At 49.3% G+C, this 18,926-nt stretch overlaps 1 long non-coding RNA gene across 2 annotated transcripts; it reads left to right on the plus strand.

Moving 5' to 3' along the window:
• The first annotated feature begins 11,461 nt into the window (after positions 1–11,461).
• Positions 11,462–16,471, plus strand: LOC136305165 (uncharacterized). 2 transcript variants are annotated; one of them, XR_010725090.1, is made up of 6 exons: positions 11,462–12,114; positions 13,299–13,403; positions 13,700–13,805; positions 14,336–14,484; positions 15,096–15,206; positions 15,832–16,471. It is a non-coding gene; the product is annotated as an uncharacterized lncRNA (long non-coding RNA). The 2 variants fall into 2 exon arrangements; XR_010725092.1 differs by lacking the exons at positions 15,096–15,206; positions 15,832–16,471 and adding an exon at positions 14,782–14,880.
• Positions 16,472–18,926: the final 2,455 nt, after the last annotated feature.

The following is an 18,926-nucleotide window of genomic DNA, read 5'->3' on the forward strand; positions in this document are numbered from 1 at the left end:
GAATTTGGGGGGGGATTTTTTGGGGATTTTGGAGGGGATTTTTGGGAGGATATTTTCGGGGATTTTTGGAGGGATTTTTTTTGGATTTGGGGGGAATTTTTGGGAGCATTTTTGGGGTGTTTTTAGGGTTTTTTGGAAGGATTTTTTGTGGATATTTGGGGAATTTTGCAGGAATTTTTGGGAGGATTTTTGAGGAGGTTTTTGTGGGCATTTCCTGGATTTTGGGGTGGATTTCTGGGAGGAAATTTTGGGGAATTTTGGGGGAGTTTTTGGGGAATTTTTGAGAGGATTTTTGGGGCGATTTTGCGGGGGATTTTTGGGAGGATTTTTGGGCGGATATTTGGGGGATTTTTTTGGAGCATTTTTGGGGGGATTTGGGGGGATGTTTAGGGAATTTTGGGGGCATTTTGGTGGCATTTTTGGGGGGGATCTTTATGGATTTTAGGGGGGATTATTCGGGGGGTTTTTGGGGGTGATTTTGTGGGATTGTGGAGGTACAATTGTGGAATTTTGGGTGGATTTTTCGGGGAGATTTTTGTGGAATTTTGGGGGATTTTGGGAGATTTTGGGGAATTTTGGGCGGATTTTAGAGGCGTTTTTGGGGAGATTTTTTGGGGGATTTTTAGGAGGATTTTTGGAGGATATTTGGTGGATTTTTGGGGGGATTTTGCGATTTTTTTTGTGGATGTTTTGATTATTTTGGGGGGATTTTTTGGAGGATATTTGGGGGATTTTGCAGGAAGTTTTGGGAGTATTTTTGGGAGGATATTTTGGGGGATTTTTGGAGGGATTTTTTTGGATTTTGGGGGAATTTGGGGGAGCATTTTTGGGGCGATTTATGGGGATTTTTGGGAGGATTTTTGGAGGACATTTGGGGGATTTTGCAGGAATTTTTGGAGAATTTTTGGAGGACATTTGGGGGATTTTGCAGGAATTTTTGGGGGATTTTGGGGGATGTTTGAAAGAATTTTGGGGGGCATTTTGGCGGGGATTTTGGGGGGGGAATTTTATGGACTTTCGGGGGGAGTTTTTCGGGGATTTTGGGGGGGATTTTGGGGGGGATTTGGGGGATTGTGGAGGTACATTTGTTGATTTTGGGTGGACTTTTCGGGGAGATTTTTTGGGGATTTTTGGGGGGCATTTTTGCAGAATATTTGGGGGATTTGGGGAGATTTTGGGGGGATTTTGGTGGCATTTTTGGGGGGATTTTTAGGAGGATGTTTGGAGGATATTTGGGGAAATTTGCAGGAATTTTTGGGGGCATTTTGGGGGAGTTTTGGGGAATTTGGGGGGAATGTTGGGGGGATTTGGAGGGATTTTTGGGAGGATTCTTAGGGGTGTTTTGGGGGAATTTTGGGGAATTTGGGGGGAGATTTTTAGGGGGATTTTCAGGAATTTTTTGGAAGGATTTTTGGGGGGTTTTGATTGGATTTTTGGGGCGAATTTGAGGATGTTTTTGGCGGTTCCGGGGGGGGTGTTTTTCGGGGATTTTCCCGTGGATTTTGGGGAGGATTTTGGGGGGATTTTTGGGGGATTCAGGGGGAATTTTGGGTGGGATTTTTTTTTATTTTTGGAGGATATTTTGCGGCATGTTTGGGGAATTTGGGGGGGATTTTTTGGGGATGTTTGAGGGGATTTTTGGGAGGATATTTTCGGGGATTTTTGGAGGGATTTTTTTTGGATTTGGGGGGAATTTTTGGGAGCATTTTTGGGGTGTTTTTAGGGGTTTTTTGGAAGGATTTTTTGTGGATATTTGGGGAATTTTGCAGGAATTTTTGGGAGGATTTTTGAGGAGGTTTTTGTGCGGATTTCCTGGATTTTGGGGTGGATTTCTGGGAGGAAATTTTGGGGAATTTCGGGGGGGGTTTTTGGGGAATTTTTGAGAGGATTTTTGGGGCGATTTTGCGGGATATTTTTGGGGATTTTTGGGAGGATTTTTGGGCGGATATTTGGGGGATTTTTTGGAGCATTTTTGGGGGGATTTTGGGGGATGTTTAGGGAATTTTGGGGGCATTTTGGTGGCATTTTTGGGGGGGATCTTTATGGATTTTAGGGGGATTATTCGGGGGGTTTTTGGGGGTGATTTTGTGGGGTTCTGGAGGTACAATTGTGGAATTTTGGGTGGATTTTTCGGGGAGATTTTTTGTGGAATTTTGGGGGGGATTTGGGGAGATTTTGGGGAATTTTGGGCGGATTTTAGAGGCGTTTTTGGGGAGATTTTTGGGGGGATTTTTAGGAGGATTTTTGGAGGATATTTGGGGGATTTTTGGGGGGATTTTGCGATATTTTTTTGTGGAGTTTTTGATTATTTTGGGGGGATTTTTTGGAGGATATTTGGGGAATTGTGCAGGAAGTTTTGGGAGTATTTTTGGGAGGATATTTTCGGGGATTTTTGGAGGGATTTTTTTGGATTTTGGGGGAATTTGGGGGAGCATTTTTGGGGCGATTTCTGGGGATTTTTGGGAGGATTTTTGGAGGACATTTGGGGGATTTTGCAGGAATTTTGGGGGGATTTTTGGAGGACATTTGGGGGATTTTGCAGGAATTTTTGGGAGAATTTTTGGAGGACATTTGGGGGATTTTGCAGGAATTTTTGGGGGATTTTGGGGGATGTTTGAAAGAATTTTGGGGGGCATTTTGGCGGGATTTTGGGGGGGAATTTTATGGACTTTCGGGGGAGTTTTTCGGGGATTTTGGGGGGGATTTTGGGGGGGATTTGGGGGGATTGTGGAGGTACATTTGTTCATTTTGGGTGGACTTTTCGGGGAGATTTTTTTGGGGATTTTGGGGGGCATTTTTGCAGAATATTTGGGGGATTTGGGGAGATTTTGGGGGGATTTTGGTGGCATTTTTGGGGGGGATTTTTAGGAGGATGTTTGGAGGATATTTGGGGAAATTTGCAGGAATTTTTGGGGGCATTTTGGGGGAGTTTTGGGGAATTTGGGGGGAATGTTGGGAGGATTTGGAGGGATTTTTGGGAGGATTTATTCGGGGATTTTTGGGAGGATTCTTAGAGGTGTTTTGGGGGAATTTTGGGGAATTTGGGGGGAGATTTTTAGGGGGATTTTCAGGAATTTTTTGGAAGGATTTTTGGGGGGTTTTGATTGGATTTTTTGGGCGAATTTGAGGATGTTTTTGGCGGTTCCGGGGGGGTGTTTTTCGGGGATTTTCCCGTGGATTTTGGGGAGGATTTTGGGGGGATTTTTGGGGGATTCAGGGGGAATTTTGGGTGGGATTTTTTTTTTATTTTTGGAGGATATTTTGCGGCATGTTTGGGGAATTTGGGGGGGGATTTTTTTGGGGATTTTGGAGGGGATTTTTGGGAGGATATTTTCGGGGATTTTTGGAGGGATTTTTTTTGGATTTGGGGGGAATTTTTGGGAGCATTTTTGGGGTGTTTTTAGGGGTTTTTTGGAAGGATTTTTTGTGGATATTTGGGGAATTTTGCAGGAATTTTTGGGAGGATTTTTGAGGAGGTTTTTGTGGGGATTTCCTGGATTTTGGGGTGGATTTCTGGGAGGAAATTTTGGGGAATTTTGGGGGGAGTTTTTGGGGAATTTTTGAGAGGATTTTTGGGGCGATTTTGCGGGATATTTTTGGGGATTTTTGGGAGGATTTTTGGGCGGATATTTGGGGGATTTTTTGGAGCATTTTTGGGGGGATTTTGGGGGATGTTTAGGGAATTTTGGGGCATTTTGGTGGCATTTTTGGGGGGGATCTTTATGGATTTTAGGGGGATTATTCGGGGGGTTTTTGGGGTGATTTTGTGGGGTTCTGGAGGTACAATTGTGGAATTTTGGGTGGATTTTTCGGGGAGATTTTTGTGGAATTTTAGGGGGATTTTGGGAGATTTTGGGGAATTTTGGGCGGATTTTAGAGGCGTTTTTGGGGAGATTTTTTGGGGGATTTTTAGGAGGATTTTTGGAGGATATTTGGGGGATTTTTGGGGGGATTTTGCGATATTTTTTGTGGAGTTTTTGATTATTTTGGGGGGATTTTTTGGAGGATATTTGGGGGAATTTTGCAGGAAGTTTTGGGAGTATTTTTGGGAGGATATTTTCGGGGGATTTTTGGAGGGATTTTTTTGGATTTTGGGGGAATTTTGGGAAGCATTTTTGGGGCGATTTTGCAGGAATTTTTGGGGGATTTTTGGAGGACATTTGGGGGATTTTGCAGGAATTTTTGGGAGAATTTTTGGAGGACATTTGGGGGATTTTGCAGGAATTTTTGGGGGATTTTGGGGGATGTTTGAAAGAATTTTGGGGGGCATTTTGGCGGGATTTTGGGGGGGAATTTTATGGACTTTCGGGGGGAGTTTTTCGGGGATTTTGGGAGGGATTTTGGGGGGGATATGGGGGATTGTGCAGGTACATTTGTTGATTTTGGGTGGACTTTTCGGGGAGATTTTTTGGGGATTTTTGGGGGGATTTTTGCAGAATATTTGGGGGATTTGGGGAGGGTTTGGGAAGTTTGGGGGGGATTTTGGGGGAATGTTGGGGGGATTTGGAGGGATTTTTGGGGGGATTTTTGGGGGGGAATCGGGGGGATTTGGGGGGGAATTGTTGGGATTTTGGGGGAGTTTTGGGGGATTTTAGGGGGAATTTTGGGGGAGATTTGTGGAATTTGGGGGGGATTTGGGAGGATTTTGGAGCAGAGCCTGAACGAAAGGCTTTTTTGTTTCGGTCTGGTTGCTGGCAGGGCTCTCGCAGGTGTGCTCGGGGGGTCTTTTGGGCCATTTATTCCGGAGGCTGTTCGCCAGGGCATTCCTGGGCACGTTCGTTTATGCCTCCGCTCCGCGCCGCCGCGCGGCAGTGCTGCCACCCTGTGGGCAGAGAGCGGTAGCGCAGCTGTCCCCCGGGCCGTGAGCTCGGGGCCGGCGCTGCCGCCCGCCCGCCCGCCCGCCCGCCCGCCCCGCAGCTCGGGGCCAAAGGGAGGGCGAAAGGCGAGGAGCCGCCTTGGGGGGAAAGAAGCGGGGACCTGGGCTCCTGCTGCGGGTGGAGGCGGCGCTCGGCGCCTCGGGAGGGCTCCGCAGCGAACTCACCTCCCCTGGGGGCGCAGAGGAGCGCCCGGGGGGGAGCGCGGGGATGGAAACAATCCTTGGGGAGCTCGGGGCAGTGGGTTGGATTTTTTCGGTGGCGCTCTTGAATTTTCTTTGGAGGCTTTGAACTTTCTTTTGGATTTCAGCGTCTGGGAATGAGTCAGAGGGTGTGGCAGAGGTCCCTAAAAAATCTGGGAGTTCTTTGGGATTTTGGGGGGCATTTTTTGGGGTATTTTGGTGGCATTTTGGGGGGGATTTTTATGGATTTTAGGGGGATTTTTCGGGGATGGAATGAGTCAGAGGGTGTGCAGAGGTCCCTAAAAAATCTGGGAGTTCTTTGGGATTTTGGGGGGCATTTTTTGGGGTATTTTAGTGGCATTTTGGGGGGTCTTTATGGCTTTTAGGGGGATTTTTCGGGTTTTTTGGGGGGAATTTTGGGGGATTATTGGGGGGATTTTGTGGGATTGTGGAGGTACATTTGTGGAATTTTGGATGGATTTTTCGGGGAGGTTTTGGTGGGGTTTTGCTGGACTTTTGCGGGGATTTTTGTGGAATTTAGGGGGGATTTGGGGAGATTTTGGGGAATTTGGGGGGGATTTTAGAGGCGTTTTTGGGGAGATTTTTTGAGGATTTTTAAGAGGATTTTTGGAGGGTATCTGGGGGATTTTGCAGGACTTTTTTGGGGGATTTTGGGGGGAATTTCGGGGGCATTTTTGGTGTAATTTTGGGGGGGGGTTTGGGAGGATTTTTTGGGGAATCTGGCGGGATTTTAGGGGGGGATTTTTGCTGTAATTTTTGGAGGTGTTTTGGGGGGGAATTTTGAGGGGGATTTTTAGGAATTTTTTGGGAGGATTTTTGGGGGATATTGATTGGATTTTTGGGGCGAATTTGGGGATATTTTTGGGGATTCCGGGAGGAAGTTTTTCGGAGAACTTTCCGTGGAGTTTTGGGGAGGATTTTTGGGGATATTCTTGGGGATTTGGGGGGATTTCTTGGAGGATTTTCGGGGGGATTTTGCGATATTTTTTGTGGATTTTTTGATGATTTTGGGGGAGTTTTTTGGAGGATATTTGGGGAATTTTGCAGTAATTTTTGGGGGGATTTGGGGGGATTTTTTGGGGGATTTTGAATGGATTTTTGGGGGGATTTTTGGGGGGGGATTTTTGGGAGGATTTTTAGGAATTTTTGGGGAGGATTTTTGGAGGATTTTGATTGGAGTTTTGGGGCGAATTTGAGGATATTTTTGGGGATTCCGGGGGGGGGTGTTTTTCGGGGATTTTCCCGTGGATTTTGGGGAGGATTTTGGGGGGATTTTTGGGGGATTCAGGGGGAATTTTGGGGGGGATTTTTTTTTTATTTTTGGAGGATATTTTGCGGCATGTTTGGGGAATTTTGGGGGGGATTTTTTGGGGATGTTTGAGGGGATTTTTGGGAGGATATTTTCGGGGATTTTTGGAGGGATTTTTTTTTTATTTTGGGGGAATTTTTGGGAGCATTTTTGGGGCGATTTTGGGGGATTTTTGGGAGGATTTTTTGTGGATATTTGGGGAATTTTGCAGGAATTTTTGGGGGCATTTTTGGGATGATTTTTGTGGGGATTTCGTGGATTTTGGGGTGGATTTCTGGGAGGAAATTTTGGGGAATTTGGGGGGGGGATTTTGAAGAATATTTGGGAGGATTTTTGGGGCGATTTTCGGGGATATTTTTGGGAGGATTTTTGGAGGAGATTTGGGGGATTTTTTGGAGGATTTTGGGGGATTTATGGGGAATTTTGGGGAGGACTTGGGGGGATTTTGGGGGATTTTTAGGGAATTTTGGGGGCATTTTGGTGGCATTTTGGGGAGATCTTTATGGATTTTAGGGGGATTTTTCGGGGGGGTTGGGGGGATTTGGGTGGATTTTTGGGGAGATGTTGTGGGGTTGTGGAGGTACCATTGTGGAATTTTGGATGGATTTTTCGGGGAGATTTTTGATGGGGTTTTGCGGGATTTTGGGGGGGATTTTTGTGGAATATTGGGGGGATTTGGGGAGATTTTGGGGAATTTTCGGGGAATTTTAGAGGTGTTTTTGGGGAGATTTTTTGGGGATTTTTGGGAGGATTTTTGGAGGATATCTGGGGGATTTTGCAGGAATTTTTGGGGGATTTTGGGAGATGTTTGAATAAATTTTGGGGGGCATTTTGGCGGGATTGTTGGGGGGAATTTCATGGACTTTAGGGGGAGTTTTTCGGGTATTTTTGGGAGGGATTTTTGCGGGTTTTTTGGGGGCATTTTTGTGGAATATTTGGGGGATTTGGGGAGATTTTGGGGAGTTTTAGGGGGGATTTTTGGAGGTGTTTGGGGGGGGAATTTTGAGGGGGATTCTTTTGGGATTTATGGGGAATTTTGGGGAAATGTTTGGAGGATTTTTGGGGGATTTTGCGGGATTTTTTGTGGTTTTTTTGCTGATTTTGGGGGGATTTTGGGAGGATTTTTGGGGGGTTTTTGATTGGATTTTTGCGGGGATTTTGTGGATTTTTGGGAGGATTTTTGGGGGGATTTTTTAGGAGGATTTTGGGGGGATTTGGATTGGATTTTTGGGGCGATTTTTGGGGATGTTTTGGGGGATTTTTGGTTGGATTTTGCGGGTTTTTTGATGGGATTTTTGGGGGGAATTTGGGGGGGGATTTTGGGGGTATTTTTGGATCAATTTTTAGAGGGATTTTTGGGGCGATTTAGGGGGATATTTTGGGGGATATTTTGGGGGGATTTTTTGGGGGATATTTGGGGGAGATTTTGCGAGATTTTTTGTGGATTTTTTGATGATTTTGGGGGGATTTTTTGGAGGATATTTGGGGAATTTTTCAGGAATATTTGGGGGGATTTGGGGGGATTTTTGGGGGGATTTTGGGGCCATAATTAGGGGGGGTTGGGGGAATTTGGGGGGATTTTTGGTGAAAATTTGGGGGGGGATTTTTTCGGGGATTTATGGGAGGATTTTTAGAGGTGTTTTTGGGGAATTTTGGGGAATTTTGGGGGAGATTTTTAGGGAGATTTTTAGGGATTTTTTGGGAGGATTTTTGGGCGGATTTTTTGTGGGGATTTCGTGGATTTTGGGGTGGATTTTTTGGGGGAATTTTGGGGGGGATTTGGGGGGTATATTTGGATGAATTTTCAGAGGGATTTTTGGGGCGATTTTTGGGGATATTTTTGGGGATTTTGGGGAATTTTTGGGACGATTTTTTGGGGGGATTTTGCGAGATTTTTTGTGGATTTTTTTATTATTTTGGGGGGATTTTTTGGAGGATATGTGGGGAATTTTGCAGGAATTTTTGGGGGGATTTGGCGGGATTTTGGGGACATACTTGGGGGGATTTTTTTGGGGAATTTGAAAGGATTTTTGGTGGGTTTTTTGGGGCGATTTTTGGGGATATTTTTGGGGATTTTGGGGGATTTTTTGAACGACATTTGGGGGTATTTTGCGAGATTTTTTGTGGATTTTTTGATGATTTTTGGGGGGATTTTGGGGGCATATTTGGGGGGATTTTTGGGGGGAATTTGAATGGATTTTTGGGGGGATTTTGGGGGGGGATTTTTTCGGGGATTTTTGGGAGGATTTTTAGAGGTGTTTTGGGGGAATTTTGGGGAATTTGGGGGGAGATTTTGAGGGGGATTTTCAGGAATTTTTTGGGAGGATTTTTGGGGGGTTTTGATTGGATTTTTGGGGCGAATTTGAGGATATTTTTGGCGGTTCCGGGGGGGTGTTTTTCGGGGATTTTCCCGTGGATTTTTGGGGAGGATTTTGGGGGGATTTTTGGGGGATTCAGGGGGAATTTTGGAGGGGATTTTTTTTTATTTTTGGAGGATATTTTGCGGCATGTTTGGGGAATTTGGGGGGGGATTTTTTGGGGATTTTGGAGGGGATTTTTGGGAGGATATTTTCGTGGATTTTTGGAGGGATTTTTTTTTGATTTTGGGGGAATTTTGGGGAGAATTTTTGGGGCGATTTTTGGGTATTTTTGGGAGGACCTTTATGGGGATTTCGTGGATTTTGGGGTGGATTTTTGGGAGGAAATTTTGAGGGATTTTTGAGAGGATTTTTGGGGGGATTTTGAGGGCTGTTTTGGGGGGAATTTTGGGGAATTTTTTGGAGGATTTTTGGGGGGATTTTGCGAGATTTTTTGTGGATTTTTTAATAATTTTGGGAGATTTTTGGGCGGATTTTTGCGGGGACTTTTTGGGGGTTTTGGAGGATATTTGGGGTGTATTTTTATGTAATTATTAGGGTGATTATGGGGGCATTTGGGGGGGGATTTTCAGGGGAAATTTGGGGTTATTTGGGGGCGATTTTTTCGGGGATTTTTCCGTGGAGTTTTAAGGGGATTTTGATGGGATTTTTTGGGCGATTTTTGGGGATATTTTTGGGGAGTGTTTGGGGTTTTATGTGGGGATTTTTGTCGGGATTTTGGGGGGGATTTTGACTGGATTTTGGGGGCGATTTTCGGATATATTTTTTCAGGATTTTGGGGGGATTTTGTGGGGGTTTGATTGGATTTTTGGCGGGATTTTTGTGAGGATTTTTTTGGGATTTTTGTGAGGAGTTTTTCGGGGATTTTTTTGGGATTTTTTGTGGATTTTTAGGGGATTTCGGGGAGGAACTTAGGGGAGTTTGGGGGGGGGGATTTTGGGAGATTTTTGCGGGATTTTTTGTGGATTTTGGAAGGCGTATTTGGGGAAGTTTTGGTGGCATTTTTGGGGGGATTTTTAGGAGGATGTTTGGAGGATATTTGGGGAAATTTGCAGGAATTTTGGGGGGGGATTTTGGGGCATTTCTGGGGAATTTTGGGTGGATTTTGGGGCAATGTTGGGGGGATTTTGGGGGATTTTTGGGAGGATTTTTGGGGGGGAATCGGGGGGAGTTGGGGGGGAATTGTTGGTATTTGGGGGAGTTTGGGGGGATTTTAGGGGGAATTTTGGGGGATATTTGTGTAAATTTGGGGGGATTCGGGGGGATTTTTGGAATAGAGCCTGAATGAAAGGCTTTTTTGTTTCGGTCTGGTTGCTGGCAGGGCTCTCGCAGGTGTGCTCGGGGGTCTTTTGGGCCATTTATTCCGGAGGCTGTTCGCCAGGGCATTCCTGGGCACGTTCGTTTATGGCTCCGCTCCGCGCCGCCGCGCGGCAGTGCTGCCACCCTGTGGGCAGAGAGCGGTAGTGCAGCTGTCCCCCTCCGCCCGTCCCGCCTGATCTGTGTGGCAATGCTGCCACCCTGTGGGCAAAGAGCGGTAGTGCAGCTGTCCCCCGTGCCCGTCCCCGAGGCGCGTGGCAGCCCCGCACTGTGAGCTCGGGGGCGGCGCTGCCGCCCGCCCGCAGCTCGGGGCCAAAAGGGAGGGAAAAAGGCAAGGAGCCCGGGCGCGTGGCAGCCGGCTGCCTGCGCGCGCCACCCGGACCCCGGAGCCGTCCGGGCGCGATTTTCCGCGGCGTTTGCGGGTGTGCGGACGCGGGATGGGGGCGCAGCGGCGCCGCGGGCGGGTTCGGGTTTTTTATTCACTCAGGTGACTGGGTGAGCAGCCGGCGCGGGGGGCCTGACCAGTGCCAACACGAAAGATGGCGGACTGACCGGAAGTGGCTTCACCCTCAACCAACATGGCGGCGAGGAAGGGCGGAAGTCGCGTCCGTCCCCTCCCAAGCTGGCGGCTCGGCGCGACGCGCTTGACCTTCCAAAGACGGCGGCAAAAAGAGCGGGAAAACGGCAAGGACGGGGTGGGCGGGGGCGCCTGCCCGGCTGCCTTCGCCCTGCCCTGACCACGGCGCCGCCCGGCCGCGATTTTCCGCGGCGTGTCCGGGTGCGCGGCCACGGGCTGTGGGCTCGACGGCGGCGCCGCGGGCGGGCGGGCGGGAGCCGGGCCCGCGCCGGCAGGCAGCGGCGGCGGCGCCTCTCTCTGCCGAGGTCCCGCCGCGCCCGCCGTGCCGGCCGCCCGTCTCGCTCCGCACGTTCCCGCCGCTCTCCGCCGCGCCCACACGCCACCCCCGCGGCCCTCCGGCCCGGGGAAATGGAGGGAAATACAAAAGCCTTAGGGCAGAAGAAGTCGGCCGAGCCGGCCCGAGCCGTGCCCGTCCCGCAGCCGGCAGCAGGAGGCGGCTGCTCTCTGACTCAAAGCTCAGCGCGGCGGAGGTAAGCGCGGGGCTTTCGGCGGGGGCGGCGGGGAGGACGCCCCGGTTGTCCGGGCAGGGCTTCCCGGGGACGGTGTCAGCTCCCCGCAGCTCTGGCTGAGGGCTGCACCGAGTCCGGGCTGAGCCAGCTGGGAGCGGGCTCTGCTGGTCACGTCCCCGGGAGCCGCTGCCGCCGCCGGAGAGGACGCGCAGCAACCTTGTGCCGTCTGTGCGTGCAAGGTTTTCATGGGCTTTGTGGCGAATGTGGTGTTTGGGACCGGGAGCGCTGGGTGCCCTGGGTGGGGATGTCCTTGAAGTAGCCAAGCTGAGCACTGGCTGAGATTTCCAAGCCTGGAATTCTTGAAACAATGTTTAAATAGTTTACCTTCAAAGCAATGTTTAAATAGTTTACCGTCGAGTTGAGGCAGTAGATCAAGTCGATTTGTTAGAGTGGCAGAAATGGTTTTTTGCCTGGAAGTGTGTTGGTATAAGCAAGCCTCCGTCGTGTCAGAATGAATTGGTTTTCCTTCTTTTGGCTTTTTTCTTTCTGGGTTGTAGAGCACTGGGGAGACTGTTTGGGATAAAGAACTGAAAGGCACAAGGGAAGCTGCACGTTCCCCGGGGAATGCTTTAGGCACCTGCGGCTCCTGAAGCGCACCGAGAATCCCAGCTCCCACAGAAAACCTTCCGAAGCTGGAAGGGACAGACAAGACAATTCCAAGAATGGTGTGGGAAGCACTTTCTCCCAGGCGTGGACAGTGCTGAGATCGGAATGACTTCACAATATTCCTTGTGCCTCTCCTGTTGCCAGCCCAGGACTAAGTCGGTGTTCCCTGAGTGGCTGCAGTTCCCTGCCCGTGGAGGGAGGCAGCCTGTGCTGGAGAGCGGGAGAAAGGTCCCTGCTGCATGCTGTGTCCTCGGTGGGCAGAGAACTCTGACCTTAGCCAGGTGGGTTGGTGAGGATTGAATCAATCCTGCCTCCTTTTGAACGAGTTGTTTTAATGAGTCATCAGCAGGGGATGCTTTTAGCCGGCTTTCGTTCAGTTTCTTTTTCACAGGTTTCTGGTTGTTTTCATCATGAAATTATACCAAACCCTTAAGTTCGCTAAATGAACCCTGAAAAGGTTCAAGAAACCAATCCCAAGAGAATTGGGCCTTGGATAGCTGGGATCTCACGGCCCTTAGGGGCCACGTTGGGTTCACCCCCTGATTTTGGTGCGCAGAGAAACTCTCAAGTTAAGGCTTATCAAAAGAAATGGACCAGTTCTCATAAAAATCAGCTTTCCAAACCTTGAATTAAGATCAGAAATGATGGCAATGCCCTTGGCATAAAACCACCTGTGAAGCCAAGCAGGCTTAAAATGCCTGTAGGCAGGAAATCCAAGAGAAATGGCTGCTGGCTCCTGGCATCCTGGGCTTGCCAGGCAACCTTCAGGTCGGAGGAGCCCTCTGAGATGGCAGTGCCAACCATTCCCCCGGTGCCACCCTGTCCCATGTCCCCAGGTGCCACGTCCGCACAGCTTTTGATCCCTCCAGAGACGGGGCCTCCACCACTGCCCTGGGCAGCTGTGCCAGGGCTGGACAGCCCTCCCACCATCAGACTTCCCAATATTTGGCCTGATTTGCCCTGGGATCACAGGAGGCCGTTTCCTCGCCCTGGGTCTTACAGTAGCTGCCCTAAGCAGCCATGATTCCAACATGAGAGCGGCTGGCTTCCTTATGACCCCATCTGGAAGGGGCTTGCTTTCGAGAGATGAGCCAGGTAAGGCTCAGCTCGGTTGCCAGTTTGGCAGGTGAGAGCTTGTAGCTCATGGACGTGTCTGGGAGAGGTGTTGCCTCGCTCATCCACCTGCATGCACGTGGTGAGACAGCTAAAAGAAGATTTCCATCCTCTCTCCCTTGTTTCTCCTCTACTGCTTTGTGTTGCCACCTGTTACAATCCATGGACAGAGAAAGTGGGAAATGTGTTTTAGAAATTCTTGGGAATTTTGCTTGTAGGAACGGAAATCCTGAGAGAACTGATATTTGACCTGCCTGGCCTATGAAATGTCCCAGAAGCTGGTTCATGTATCCATGCTCCTGTTGTGTTCATCTGGGCTGTAGTTCAGGCTTTTCTCCCTGGGCTCTCGCAGTTGCTGTGTCTCTGGGATGCGGTGCAGAATGGAATCAGGCGGCCACACCTCAGGTTCACCTTCTCCCTGACCCTGCTCGTGTGGCACAGCAGATCCTGAAGCCAGGTACTGGAACTTCCTGCGTGTGTCACTGCTGGGGTGAAAAGCAGAGCCCTGGAGAATGGTGATCTCCCCACCTGCTTTGTGCTCAGACACTCTTGACTGAGCTTTTCATTCTGGGGAAGAGAAGGGGAGGGGTGGCCAGCAACACGCTGAGCCTCAGAGCAAAGGCCTTCTGCAGTTCCTGCGCTGTTCTCCCAGCTTGGAACACTGCACAGTACAGCTTCCATTCATTATTGTCCGTGCTTGTGGATTGGGAAGGTTGTCCTCCTCCACGATGCCCCACCTTTTTCTCTTCACAGAGGAGCACATGTACCTCAAGGGAGACAGATTCCTTCCGTCACATCAGTACTCGGACCTGAGGAAAGTACCAGTTTTTTCCAGCTTTTCTTCAGTATTGATTTGGAGGTAAGAGTCCCGCTTTCTCGATCCAGGAATTCTTGAGAAATGTATAGAAAAAAGCCATAAAAATACAATGAACTCTCATTCTCCCATGGGTGGTTAATTAGAGGCATCTTTCTTTTGTTTCCTCTTGGGGTTAGAACTGCCATGTCTGTGGGGACTGCGTTGGTTTTTAGTGCTAAGGCGCAACGACTTGCGCTGCGTATTGCTCTGCGAGCACGACAAACAGAATGTTCTGCCCCAGCGAGCTGACATTCATCTCTGAGTTTCGATTAGTAATGTTAGAGTCGCACTGAAGTGTCTTGGGAACGGCAACCTCTACGATTCCATTTGCACTGCATGTTTGGGCTGCAGGCTGACTGTTCCTGATGGATGTTAGGGATGAAATTCGATAGGAATGGAAATGGAGAAGTCCAGAAGAAGCTGTGGTCAGGCCTGAGCTGGCACTCCCAGGGAACCAGAGTTTTGTGCTCTTAGGAGCAGGTATTCTTTGGCAACGTCTAAATGTCTGATGATGGTATTTCTGTGCCTTCCAGTACAAAGCAGAGCCTGCGAGTGGATCCTCAGATGTCCTGGGGAAGGGCTTCGTGGCAAACGTTGCTGTGGGCTTTATGACTGCCAGAGGATTTTCCAGGTCATTCTCTCCTTTTCAACAGTCTCTTGTGTGATGAGGGCTCGCTCCCAGGTAAGAATTTGGAAAGAAAGCACCAAAAAACCCCAAAGTACAGAAGTCTGCATGGCTTTGAGATCTCAAGGCCAAAGCAAAAAGGAGCAGCTGACTCTGCCTTTGCCTTCTTGAAAACCTGTTCCTTGTTGATTTTGTGTCCGTGTGGAGGGGGAGATAATTGCTTGTGTCCAAACCGGTCGCAGCCTTGTCCCCTGAAACTGGAACAGGTTGCTGCCATCACGGAGCCTCACGTGGGCACCGTGCCTTTGTGCCTGCTGTCAGGGCCTTTTCTCTTTCGGGGGTCTCCATCCACAGGCAGCACGTTTGTTACCTGAACTGCGCTTCAGCGGGAGGGAAGCTCACGTGCCGGGAGCTCTCGGCTTCGGCAGCGTCCGCCCTGAGCGGTTCGGGTATCGAAGCCTTGGACAAAAGGACAAAATCCTCTCACTGCCTGAAGACTCCTCGTGAGAGTAGCTTTGAACGGAGAGCGTCTTTCCTTCCCTGGAGTCGCTGAGAGCAGCTGGTGTTCGTGTCACCTTGAAGCTGATCAGATGCCGGTCCGATTGCTAATTCTGAGTTCGATCGTTCGATCTTGACCGTAGAAGAACAGGTCCTATTTTCTGTTTCAGAGCGGTATTCTGGAGATATTCCAAAGCGCTGCCCGTGCCAGCAAAGCTGCCTGTGAGCTGATCCGGGATCACGGCCTCCTCCCGGTGGGTCCCGCACAGCTGAGAGCAAAGGTGAGCAGAGAAGTACAGGAGAAACGGGAACAATTTTGCTGCCCACGGTAGAATAACTGTGTGAGTGAGTATGAAAACAAGGGCGACAGGCCGGGAGGCGGGGGCACCGAGGGCCGGACGGGCAGAACTCGCTGAACTCTGAGGTGTCCCTTGGGGTTTCGAAAACAGAATCGAGATGCTTTCAGGTTGTGATAGGAGGGGGATGATGCTGGGGGGGCTTCGTGGTTTGGAAAACACTTGCTGGAAAAACTGAGAAAGCCAACTGGCACCTGGAATCGGTGTCTCTACCTTTTGAGTTTCAAACAGCCTCAGATCCCGTCCTGTCACGGGACCTGCCGCACGGGAAGTGGCACAGCAATGGCTTTGAGTTGTCTAGAACATTCCTCCCCCCTTGCCTCTCCCTCAGGTACGTTTGCATCCGGCAGAAATCTCTTCTGCGCAGAGCGCCCTGACAGGCTCAGGCAGGTGCCCCAAAAGTGCCCTGGAATAGGGTCCCCTGTGTAGGTGATGGACCAGCTGCCGGCGAGGATCTGCCTTCCCAAAGTGGTTCTCTGTTTTGTTTTCTTGTTGGTTGGTTGGTTTCGTTGGGCTTGTTAATTTCGTTTTGTTTTGTTTTGTTTCTCAGGTTTCTGAAAAGCAAGGGGATCAGTCAGATGACTTCCTTACTCCATACTCTGTGGCTAAGAAAAGAGACAAAACAAGAATCAATCCCAGGAGAAGAGACAAAACAAGAATCAATCCCTCCTACCTATTCAGCTTGTAAATGAGTTTCTGTATGTTTTGGCCCCCTTCATCAAACATATTGGGTAAGTCTTTGTTTTGTTTTTTGTTTTGGTCAGTTTGCATTTCATCCTCTGTCCAGTTTGACCTTTATTAAGGCCAGGAGGATTTCTTTGTCTCTGGTTGATGAATGGCTTTTTTCGCCTTCAGTTTGCATGTCGAGTAGTGAATTTGGACGAGATTTCTCTGACAGGAGGATTTAGGTGTTTGAAGACATGGGGAAAGAAAGTAAAGTGTGATGCACAGCTGCTGTCAAGTCCTAGGTCCTTCATTTCTGGCCCTTGCCACAGTAAGGCTTAGAAACTGTACTCATTAATTAGCACGCAGGAAAACACGTGGCACTTGTGTTTCCTCTTGGCAGGACTAACGTAGATCTGGCCAGGCTGACCGAGTTCTTCGGCCCCCTCAGCTCTGTGCAGGAACACCGTGCTGTTGCTGCTGAGGCTTTTAGGGGGATGAGGTGAACGACAGCGTCCTCTCCAGCAGGGAGCTGCTGCTCCTGCTGCTCCTGCTGCTCCTGCTGCTCCTGCTGCTCCTGCTGATCCTGCTGCTGCTCCTGCTGCTGCTCCTGCTCCTGCTGCTGCTCCTGCTGCTGCTCCTGCTGCTGCTCCTGCTGCTCCTGCTGCTCCTGCTGCTCCTGCTGATCCTGCTGATCCTGCTGCTGCTCCTGCTGCTCCTGCTGCTGCTCCTGCTGCTCCTGCTGCTGCTGCACAAGTGGAGCCTTGTCAGCGAAGACCTGCATCTGCAGGAGGCCCCGCAGGCCCTGGCTGGGAAGTGCCAAAACAAAGAAGTGATCAGTAAGTGCTGAACTGCTTCCAGGAGGGCGTATTTTGTTGCAGCCGTTACAGACCAACAGTACAAGTGAGGCCAACTGCTCTGGAAACAGTACTAATGCCTTCTGCCAGTCTGATGGAGCTTGAGGGAGGAGGAAAGGAAATGACAAGGCATTTTTCAGGTCTTCCTTGGGGTGAATTCTAAGCTTAGCACAATTGGGAAGCTTTGAGGAAACACAGTTTAAAAAGGGGAAGAGCTGTAAAATGAAACTTAGTTGCCAATCTCATGTCAGGTTCTGAAAAATGGTCTTCTTGAATCAAATCTCAGAAGAAATAAGCGGTGCCTGGAGGCTCTGTGCTCGAAGGTTTGAATGATTCTGAGTGTGGATGGGGATCTGAAAGTCACGTGTAAGTAAAACCAAAAAACACATCAAGCAAGCAAAACTGCAATAGTTGACTTTTCTTGTTGTCATCGTTTTGGAAGAAAGGAAAAATATGGGGCGAGAGGTGAGAGCAGGATCTGCAAAATCTCGGAGTTCTCCGCGTCTCCCTGAGGCTGAAGCCGTGTTTGCTGTCAACGATGGCAGAGTGGAAGATGCTAAAGACTGAAAACTTGGGGTTTTCCCCCTGAATCCCAAGGCTCTGTCAGCAGCTGTGCCCTGTCTATCTCTTCAAGGAGTTTCCGGGTTTAGGAAGGCTTTTCCGTTCTTCCGCATTTCTCTAGAACTCCACTCCAAAAGAACGGTGCTGTGTCCGTGTGGTGTTGGTGACTTTGTGTGAGTTGCTGTATTAAAGCCAATCGTTGGTAAGGGTTCTGAGCCTGCCTTGGAGAGCCCTTGGAGGTGGCAGCTCTTCTTTAATTTCCCTTGGTTCCTTTCACGCCTTTCAGTGATTCCTGCGAGGTGCACTGCAGTCTGCCTGAAGCCAGCACATCCTGTCCGTGTTTGAACTTGACTCCTGTTGTTTTTCCTCTTGCAGGTAGTTGGCAAAAAGAGGAGAGAGCCAGTAGGAAGTGAAGCCCCTGGAAGGCCTCATCCCAGTCCAAGGTTCCCACTTTTCTCTCTGACTCCTGGGTAATTACCTGGCCAGAACTGGACACAGACTGTCCCTTTGATTTCCTGCCTTTTCCAAGAAATCCTTGCTGTCAGCCGGAGTGTGTTCCTGGTCTCCTCCTCCTCATCCTCCTCCTCCTCCTCCTCCTCCTCCTCCTCTTTTTGCCAAGGTGAATTTTGGTTATTGCAGGAATTGTGGCTCTTTTGTTCCACTGAAACTTGCCAACTCTGCTGAGGGTTTCCGGTGTCAAATCCAAGTGCGATTGGAGTTTCTTTGCATTGTTACTCCCACAAAATAGAGGGATTATTCGGTCCATTCCTATGGGATAGGAGTGGCTTGACCTTTTTAATTCTCCCTTCCCTTGAAAATCAGAGCAGAGGCAGCAGATTTGAAATCGTCGTTCCACGAACCCCACCGGTTTCCTGGCTGTCGGGAAAGTTTTCCACGTTAGAAATTGCTGAGCTTGTCTCTCAGGCAAGCTGGGATGTAGGTGTTATTCCTTCCTTTTATTTGATGGTTTTCCTCTCTCTGATTTTAGGAAGGGAACGTTTCTAGCCAGTGCCAATTTTCCATCCGAACTGGAAGTTTTGGACGTGGTGGGGCACATTTCCAAGGAAAGGGACCCAATTCACGTTAGTAAATGAGGAATTGTTCAGCACCGTGTCCACAGAGTTTTGGGAATTCCCAGGAAAACTTGCCAAGTGTTTGTTTAATTGCCGGGATTCATCTCTTTGTCAAGTTCAATGCGCTGCGTTTTCAGTTCCATGAATGCCATTAAAAGCTGAATGCCGGCCTGATTGCTGTTCCTTGGACACACGGGGCTGGTTCTTTCCTGCCTTGCCGAGGGCAGAGCTGCTTTTGTTCAATTTTGGGTTGGGCTTAGGGGAAGCGAACGGAAAAACCCCCCCAAATAAAGCCCCCACGACCCCCCGGCCCCCCCAGCAGACATACAGCAGACAGGGAGAAAGAGAAAATACGCCAATGGGATTGGAATGGAGATGGGAATTGGACCCCTTAGGAAACCAGGCGCCTTGAATTCTAATGACCTGTGTTTGTGATGTGTTAGGGGAAGGAATTCGTCTGGTTTGAACCATCATTTCAAATGTGACCAAAT

Source organism: Chamaea fasciata, unplaced genomic scaffold (assembly GCF_029207755.1).
Source record: "Chamaea fasciata isolate MVZ Bird 193981 ecotype frontalis unplaced genomic scaffold, bChaFas1.0.hap1 SCAF_298, whole genome shotgun sequence".
In the NCBI taxonomy this organism is placed as follows: domain Eukaryota; kingdom Metazoa; phylum Chordata; class Aves; order Passeriformes; family Sylviidae; genus Chamaea; species Chamaea fasciata.